The following is a 9538-nucleotide window of genomic DNA, read 5'->3' on the forward strand; positions in this document are numbered from 1 at the left end:
CATGTACAATTTCTTGGTTGTGATTCTAGGAAAACACAGTAAAGGAGTACCGATCTCATTGAAACAAGCTTCAATTCTTCCATTGAGAGTCAATAAGTAGAATTTTACCCCGTGTAGGCTGAAGGACCATAAGCTGCTCTGGTCTCACCTGGACAAAGATCAGCCAAGTGAGTCATCTGATCTTTATGTACCCTTCATCATGTGAAGAACAAGACTGTGCATGCATAAAGAGGATGGAGCACACTGGCCAGATAGTCACACCTCCAAAGGTAAGCCCTCTATTGCAAGTGGGCCTCCATCATCTCTGTAAGAGGAAAAGGTTCTTTTGTTCCCTTTCCAATGCTTGTTCTTGCAAGAACCTAGTTAAGCAAAATTCTCTACTGTTTTCAGCTCCTCTGGCCATGAACAAGAGCTGGTGTCCCATCTGGCATAGCAGGTCAAAACCAAGCCTAAACTTCATGTGGAAGAAAACTGGAACCTAATGCAGCATTTTGCAGAGCAGGTGTTGCCTCATACCATGCAGCCAGGTCTCCTGAGTGTCAGGTAAACACAGCTTCTGCAGATTTCAGAGACAGCCCCGATAAGAAAATATCAGGTGGTCGTGACAAAGGCATCAGGTATTGCAAATGCTGCAGAATAAAGTTGGTCATGGTACATTTGCCATTTCTACGTGTTAAAGATTTTCTAGGGTTCATAGAGACATGCTGGTATTTGTGCCAGCATTATACAGAAATGACTGGTGTGCTCAGACCCTGGGATGTGGATGATTTTCTTTTCAGAATGACTGTATGCCTGACCTCTATTCCAAAAGTATTTTAAATAGTAAGAAACATTCTGGGTATTTTGACCTTCTACATCTCTGTCTTATTGATGGCCAGTTGTGTCTCACACAGTCCTGCCTGCTGTGAGGTGACTTTTTAATATTTACACATTGTGCTACTTACACCCACCACAGTACAACTCAGGTCAAGACTAGTGTTGGGGAAAACTGAAATGGTTGCATGGATTCGTTTGGAAAACATGTCAATGTCTGTAAAATCAATGTGCTGAGGTTTTCTCATGCACAATTTTGCATTGGCTGGGTCAGGCAGGTAGGGCTGAAGAAATCCCTCTTTGGACCTATAATCCCAGTCCCCTTTAGCAGGGAGCTCTCTGCTCCAGGGCGTGCAGTTGCGTGCAGTTCAGACCCACCATTCAGTCTCAGTATGAATGAGAGCAGATTAGGGAAATGGTTAGCATTAATACCCCTCAATTTAATCAGTACAGAGTCAACCCAGCTGTGACTGGGCAGCCATCGCTTGCTCCCTGAAGGCCCAGTTCAGCACTAGGAGTACATGCACTTGTATTTTACCAAATAAACTTCAGTTTGTGCTTGCAAGATGTCCTCCACAGGGATGCAAGTCTAAATCACATATATACACATAAAATTACTCCATAAGTGATTAGTTCAATTCTAAGATTTTTAAAAACGAGACATGGTGGTTTTGTTCACTTGAGGAAACATTCAGTGTCTACTTATTATTACAAACAAACCTCAGCAGATTATAATTACTATTTTCTTTCTTATTACTGTGGCAATGAGAAACACTGCAGAGAGAAACTGTCTGTGGCCCAAAGAGCTTACAAGCGAAGCATAAGACAAAGGATAGCAGATGAATATGATGGAGGTGTCAAAGTTGTTTCGTCAGTGAGACTAATAAATAAATGCATTATTTTCCTTTTGTTATTAAAAAAAAAAGAAAGAAAAGAAAAGAAAATCTCAGGATTGAACACAGTATTGCATCTGGCCCCAAATGAGAGCTTGTTATGGATACATGGAAAAGATGCAAATGATACGAAGAGCTGGATTTTTCACAAAGCTGCTACAGATCCAGGTGCTCACCCACTGGCTCACAAATAGGCATCTGTCTCCCTGGCTCATCTCTGGAAAGAGTCGAGGGCTCTCAGCATCCCCTTTCACTCTGCTGTACTTGGTATTGACAGTTAAACAGCCCCTGGGACCCTGGTCCTATGGAGGTCTTTGGCCAAGAAGAGATGTTCTGTGGCTTACTCTTTCTTTTTAAGTATTTTGTATAAAACTAAACAGAGGGATCCTGTAAGCCCAGTTCCAGGCTGGGCTCTCATCCTGTGATGAAACCACTCACCAAGGAAGTGGGAAGGGGTTTCACCATGCTCAGCACCATGCTCAGAACCTGGGCAGCATGTCCACTTTTGGCATTGCAACGTATCAGGCCAGATCTGCAGTAAGACACCACAGCATTTTGCGGATGCTTCTGCTACATTTGTGATGCATGCTTTGTAGAAAAAAGTATTTTGTGTAAGCTTCAGAAAGCAGTCTTCTCTATTACTGCACTTTTTCTTCATCTGTCAGTCGTGCCGCTAACTGCAGGCAATACGCTCATTTAGCATATTGCAGAGATGTGTCCCTTTGTTTGGTTTACAAATTCTTCACTGAGAATGTGTTTGTTATTTGGGCATTATTTAAACAGCTTGATTTTGCAGGAGTACATTTCAAGCTCTGGATTGTTTGCCAGCAGTTTGTAATAAGCTGAGAAAGAGCAACAATATATAATCAAATCCATTATGACTACATTAAGATTACAGTAGAGAAAGGAAATTAAACAGACAAAAGTGTTGCAAAAGTAGAGCTCAGAACAACGAAGATATCTGAACAATGTTGTAAACACTTATTACTACTTACATAAGGACGACTTGTCTGTTTACTCTCAAGCCTGGGACTGAACAGACTTTCCTTTTTAGGCTGCCCTCAGATAAGGTCAACCTCTGTTAATATGGAATCATATCAAATATAAACTTATTTGTTTCTCAGCAGCTCTCTTAGCAATACTGAAACCATTCCTTAAGTGGCCGAACTCTTCCTTCAGTCCTGACAATTTTTATTATTGAACAAACAACAGGAGTAAAAACGCAGGTAAGATGATAAAATCGTGAAGGAATCTATCACCCTTAGGAAAAGCAGGGTTTTTTTCTGTAAAGAAATATTGAATACAGATAAATTTAAAATTAAGAGGAAAATAATAACTACCATAAATATATAACGGAGAACCCGTATTTAAAAAGCTCTTTATTCTTGATGTGGGGAGGAAACAGAAGGCAGAAAAAGTGAATAAATACAGACAAACCACTAGCAGAGAGGAGGCAGAGGTACCAGGCTCCACAGAAGGCAAACAGGAATAGTTTTGTAAATCAAATCTGTTTCCCAGTTCTCCCTTATTTGACATTTGCTGTGGGAGAGGGGACAGAGATGGCTGACAACACCAGCCGTCTGCCCTGCACACCATGCTGCTGGCTGGCCCACGCTCTGGCAGCAGCTTTAGCTTGCCAAAGTGCAAACATGAAGGGCAGTTGCAGCAATGTGCAAGCTCTGACCAGTCAGAGAAGCATTCTGGTTACTGAAAAACATGTTTTTAAGGGAATGGTCTCATGCAATGATTGCTATAAAAGTACGTCTTTCTCTGCCAGCATCTTTTGACGAAAATTTTAATAGCAGACTTCAGATTATTGGGCCATAAAGTTAATTGGGACTTTGTTCAACCAGCTACTGTGCCATTAAGATCAGTGGCTTTCCTGGGATTGAATTTGTCTAGAGGAGAAGGACTAAGGAAGTGATCGTCCCTTTGTACTTGGCACTGGTGAGGCCGCATCTTGAATACTGTGTTCAGTTTTGGGCCCCTTACTACAAGAAAGACATTGAGGTGCTGGAGAGAGTCCAAAGGGCAATGAAGCTGGTGAAGGGTCTAGAGAACAAGTCTTGTGAGGAGCAGCTGAGGGAACTGCGGTTGTTTAGTCTAGAGAAAAGGAGGCTGAGGGGAGACCTGATTGCTGTATACAAGTACCTGAAAGGAGGTTGTAGCGAGGTGGGTGTCAGTCTCTCTCACAGGTAACAAGAGATAGGACAAGAGAACATGTCCTCAGTTGCACCAGGGGGAGGTTTAGATTGGATATCAGGGCAATTTCTTCATGGAAAGGGTGTCAAGCATTGGAACAGGCTGCCCAGGGAAGTGGCGGAGTCACCATCCCTGGAGGTATTTAAAAGACAAATAGATGTGGTGCTTAGGGACATGGTTTAGTGGTGGACTTGGTAGTGTTAGGTTAATGGTTAGACTCAATGATCTTAAAGGTCATTTCCAACCAAAATAATTCTATGATTCTATGTTTCTAAGAATTATTCACTGTGTTCTCAGAAGGAAAGATTGTATTTCAGTGTTTTGCTAGAGAAGGCTGCTGAGGCAGAAAGGGTGGGGGGAGAGGGAAAGACAGAGAATATATGGCATACTGTGCAAATGATATGGTCCTCCTTTCTCCTCTGCATAATTCAGTCCTCACCAGATTTTAACAGGCAGGCTGCATGCAGTTTACCTTTCAGAAGCCGATGACTGGAAATGCCATCTCTCACCTATTTCCCTGCCACAGCTGCAAACATGGCAAATGATTCCCTTTGAACGGGGACTCTGAATTAGATTAGAAGTGGAGAGATAAAGTCTGACATACAGGATCAGGCTGCTGAGGCATCTGCGCTAGTATCCTGTTCTGGGACGAGCTGCTCTGAAAAAAAGGCTCACAAAACTTAGTAAGTGGCATGTAAGGGAATAAAAACCTTCCTAGCTTCTGTCTCATAGAGATTCTGCTCTCCTTGAAGCTTGGCTGCATTTAGAGACTGTTCAGAATTTACTTTTTTTTTTGCACGGGGAAGATTTTTTTTTTTATAGCATTAAAAGAGTAACTAATTAATGAAGCATTTTTATGATGGAAATTAATTTGTGCTTATCTATATTTGTATATTTTGTTGTGAATATAGACATAAGCATCCTTCTACACATATTTACCTCTATATAGACTTATACACATACTATATATAGTGCAACATGCTCAGTTTCTCCTGTAACTTACTATGGAGATTATCTATCCCTGACTTGGTATGCCCTCTCTTTCCCTTTCTCATATTCCTTCAATAAGAAGCCAAAATCCAGAGGAAGATAGTAATGCTGTACAAACATTTAAAACGTGAAAAGAAGTGAGAGAAAACCAGTCTTGCTTACCCAAAACTGTGAGGGATAAAACGAAGGCTCATCAGCTCTGTGTAAAGAGGCAGAGATTCAGGTCAGGTATAAACCTTTCTAAGTGCTAAAGCAGATCAGGTTGTGGAATAAACCACCTGAAAAGATCACTGAGTCACATCAAAGGAGGGATTGTAGAGCTGGAAGCTGTGGAAATTGCAGTGGCATTAGGATGCAGCTAAAGAGCCCCAGTAAGGCTGGGTCAGCTGCCCAACCCTGCCACCTCCACCTCAGGGTCAGTTTTTATTTCATGCACAATTTTATATGACTTCTGGCTTATCTGCACGTAACTAAAGCTTGCTGTCCAGCTCCTGGTGTCCCTAGAGTAAAGTCTCAGGTTATGGCTAAGCTCATCCAGCCGCCAGTGGACAGGGAGGGGGACACTTCTGCCCTGTCTCCCTGGGCTGCGCACTCCCAGTCCCTCCCTGTCCCCCAGGGAGCCAAGGAAGGGCAGGACAGCTCCCTCATGGGCAGGGGTTGGCAGCAGGGAGAGAGGGGAGTAGTGTCCCCTTTCCACACCCGCAGCAGGTTAGACGTGAGACCGGCACAGCAGTCACATGAAGCCGTGCCCCGTACCACTGCTGTCCATGTTGACCATCAGCTTAATGAGCTGGAGTAGAGCAAATAGCAGAGATGGGCAGAAAACAGCTGGCTTGGCAAGACTGTAAGCGTACCAAGCGCAAACACTGATCAGTCACCACTGTTTCCTGATGTCAGATTCACCAGTTTGCCATTTGTTGTAGCCACACCGCAGGTGCCAGCAGCCAGTGCCAGTGGGAGGAGGACTCTTGCTTCACCGCCAGCAGTCAGACCTGCACAGGGTCGGGGAGCAGCCGGCGCGGTGGATGAGTCGCTCTGCGTGCAAACAGCCGTGTTTATGTGCTGCCTGTGCTTATGCAGAGACATGCCTGTGTTCCTCTCCTACTTTCACTTCCTTCAGATTGTGGGTTTTTGAAACACCTTTCCCACTTCCATGACAGTGCCACATTGCCAATGACACTGGCAGGTGCTCGTCACTGGCATCAAGGGACGAAAGGTCCTTGGTCATGATAATGGTAGACAGTCATCCTAACTGAGCTATAATGTGATGTCTTTTACTTAGCTGGCTTGTTTTCAAGCAAACACACATCCTGCTTCCACTGCCTTCACTGAAGCTCCACGGCCCCCTCCAATAGTGGCATTGCACAGGTTCTAGGGCACATTTCAGGCACCACAGCAGACTTTTACAGCATGCAGTAACTCTACACAGCACTTTGGAAGAGCTAAAAAAAACCAACCCTACTATGAGTTTATCTATTGTGGGAATGCACAAGGGCAGCATATAACATCTCCTTCTGGGACCCAGGCTGGGAAATACACTCTAACCAGTTAGAGCCAGGCACTAGGCAGGCTGGAAGGAGGGGGCTGTGTCTGGGTGCATCCAGCGTCACCCTGCCACAAGCTGTAACTGGGTGCTCCATCCTGGCTGCTCTGGTGACACTGTCCTATCCCCAGTGCCAAGGACCATGGCTGGCACCTGTCCTGGGCAGGCTTTGAAAGCACAGGCAGGGAAGGAGGGGGTGTCTTCAGGCACCTCGACCTTGGGGTTTCTGGCCCTCACACTTTCCAGCAGCATAGATGCAAGGTCTTTGCCTGTCTCTGGTATGTGCCTGAGCTGCTCCACAGGGCTCTGTGTGTGGATAACAAAATCTTTACTTCTGTCCATGAATTACAGCGTGGAGCAGCGTGGTCTCCTAGGCTGAGCGCTGAGCAACTCTAATCCTGGAGAGATTTCCCTGTTTGGCTTGCATTGTATTTGCATGAACATTCATCATTCATAGAATCACAGAATCATAGAATGGTTTGGGTTGGAAGGGACCTTAAAGATCATCTAGTTCCAACCCCCCTGCCACAGGCAGGGACACCTTTCCACTAGACCAGGTTACTTAAAGCCCCATCATTATATCAGGAGAAAAGAAATTGCTGGTAAGAAAATTATTTGAAAGGAGATTCCAAATAGTTTTCAGAGAAGGAGACTGTTCTAAAAACAAATACCTATTTATGTACATGCATAATGTGAGGATTATCACTTCAGGGAAGTACTACATAATGCAGTTAAGTATGTGTAACGCTGCTCCACACCTCTACATGCCACTGTGGGAATTAGCTTCCTCTCCCCTATAAACTCCTCACTGTGATGACAAGAGAGGATCTGGAAGGCAGCTACAGGCACTAAATGAGTTGCACAACAGCCATCGCCTACATCCCACTGGGCTGCAGAGACTTTCTGTTTTCATATTTTCAGCTTTTCATTCATGTAAAGAAACATATTAAAGCCCAAAGACAATTCACTTGCCATAAACAATCACAGCCTCACTTGGGCGTAGCTGCGTGTCTTTCCCATTTATCCTACCTTGTCTTAGGGGGAATATCTCTTGCTAGTGAAGAACAGGGCTGAGTCCATCATTAATATTGTTTACTAGAATCATGTGCTGTTCTCCTGCTAAAGAAAACCCAAAGTCACAGAATCACCTGGAAAACAAAAAGAATACTTAACATAATTTATGGTTCTCTCATCAGGCCTTACTAATTATAGGCTGTTGGCTTCTGCTCTGCTCTGGCATAAATATTCAAGTGAAACAAGCATGCAATATCTTGCATGCTTCTGTGGTTAAAAGGTTGTTTTTAAAATCTGAAGTAAGCATGTGTTCTGTGCGTGAATATGAAGCAGAACAGTACATCGTAATTCCAGCTGAGAATCCAAGCAAGAACCCCCAGTCAGGGTATTACCTGAATGAAACACCTCATATAATATGCTTGAGAACACTTTCAGCTCCTGTAGCTATAGATCTGTGCCTGCCAAGTTTGCCTTTGTTTGAGGAGTAATTGAATTGTTCCCACCTTCCTGGAGATAGATCTGCAGGTCCAATAAATTACAGGCACCAGCAGGTAATTAGAGAGCTAAATGCTGTCATTTACAATTGTATCTGTTTAACCCACAGTCTTATACTTACAGCTGACTGGGCATTAGAAAAGGGGATGTGGACTCACAGGCTGTTTAAAAGCATTGGGTCCATGGTGCCTGCCTAGGTCTAAATTGATGTAATGTATTTTCCATTATATTTCTTACTGTCATGCTTTGTATCAGTGCCTTGCATGTCTCCTATTCTCATTTGGCAGTGACTGGATCACTCTCCCTATCCCTGCTAGATGCTTGGTCTGTGTCTCCCATTCTCTAGCCAAAAGCCCTTCTTTTTTCCTCCCTGTGATTTGAAAAATGTCTCATCCCATGTTGTTCTGCCCTAGAAGGTGAGTTTAGTTAGGAAGCCGCAGGTCCCGAAGCTTGGATACTTCACGTACAAATACGTATGCACTAAAGGTTAGACACTTGCATCATCCACTTTCCTAGCCTGAGGTGCTGGAGAGCCAATATGTGCAGTAGCTAAATAGCAGCCTTATTTTTCTTAAAGGTTACATTGCTTTTAGCTTATCTACATTATGTTGGGCACCGTGTTACTGGCATTTCATGACATCAGGGTTACCTTTATTCTGACAACAGTGCAGAAATACCCAAAAGCTACAATGTGATGTAAGCTCTTTATGATGATTATGCTTAAGGCAGCCCTGTAGAAAAATGCAGATTTAGCTTCAGTCAAAAAAGTAAAATTTTTTCAGGTCTGTGGCATAAATGTGAGCTCTCTCCCATTACCTTCTACCTCTTCCCAGTCATTTAGCTCAGTCTGAAAAACTATCAATCAGACTACTTTCCATATGAGATAATCATAAGCTTTTAATGTCATATTTTAGGAAATCCTTTTTGTTGAACTGAAAGAAAGCAACATAGAAGGTAGAGCACTTCTTCAGTTGTAAACTAGAGGAGGAAAAACAGTTCCTTCCTATGTGAAACCGAATCTTTCTTACAGCCACCCAAATGGATAAAGAAGAAAAAAACCCCACCAAACCCACCCAAAAAAAAACAGACAAAAAAAGGAAAAGAGCCAGAAGGTGAGTTTCTGTCTCTTTTCTGTGTCTCTGGGAAAAAAAAAAAAAAAGAAAATCCTTTTTTTTTGACTTAAAATAATACCTGATTCAGTAAAAATTGTGGAAGTTGTATCAGTTATCAACACACTCTGATTCAAGCCAACAGTTTGAACCACATCTGCAAGGTGGTTGAAGGCCTGCTAAATCTGTTGTGTTGAACATTTCTACATGCTAACTTCTAAACTAAGCTTCTTTTATCCACTCACCAGTGAAAGCTTCAGATTACACAAGCAGGACACTGAAATCTGTAGAGTTCAGAAAAGGCTTGCTGTACCAGGCTTTCAGCCCCTTTCTTCCTGCTTCACAGATAATAGGTCATTTGAAAACCAAGGAGATCTGTGGAGATGAAGCAGAGAAATTTGGCATTAATGTGTAACTATACAGGAGAGAACAGTTGTTTGTTTTGATGCTGTATAAAATCCCAATGCAGATGATGAGCA

This window comes from Nyctibius grandis, chromosome 7 (assembly GCF_013368605.1).
Source record: "Nyctibius grandis isolate bNycGra1 chromosome 7, bNycGra1.pri, whole genome shotgun sequence".
NCBI classification, from domain to species: Eukaryota; Metazoa; Chordata; class Aves; order Nyctibiiformes; family Nyctibiidae; genus Nyctibius; species Nyctibius grandis.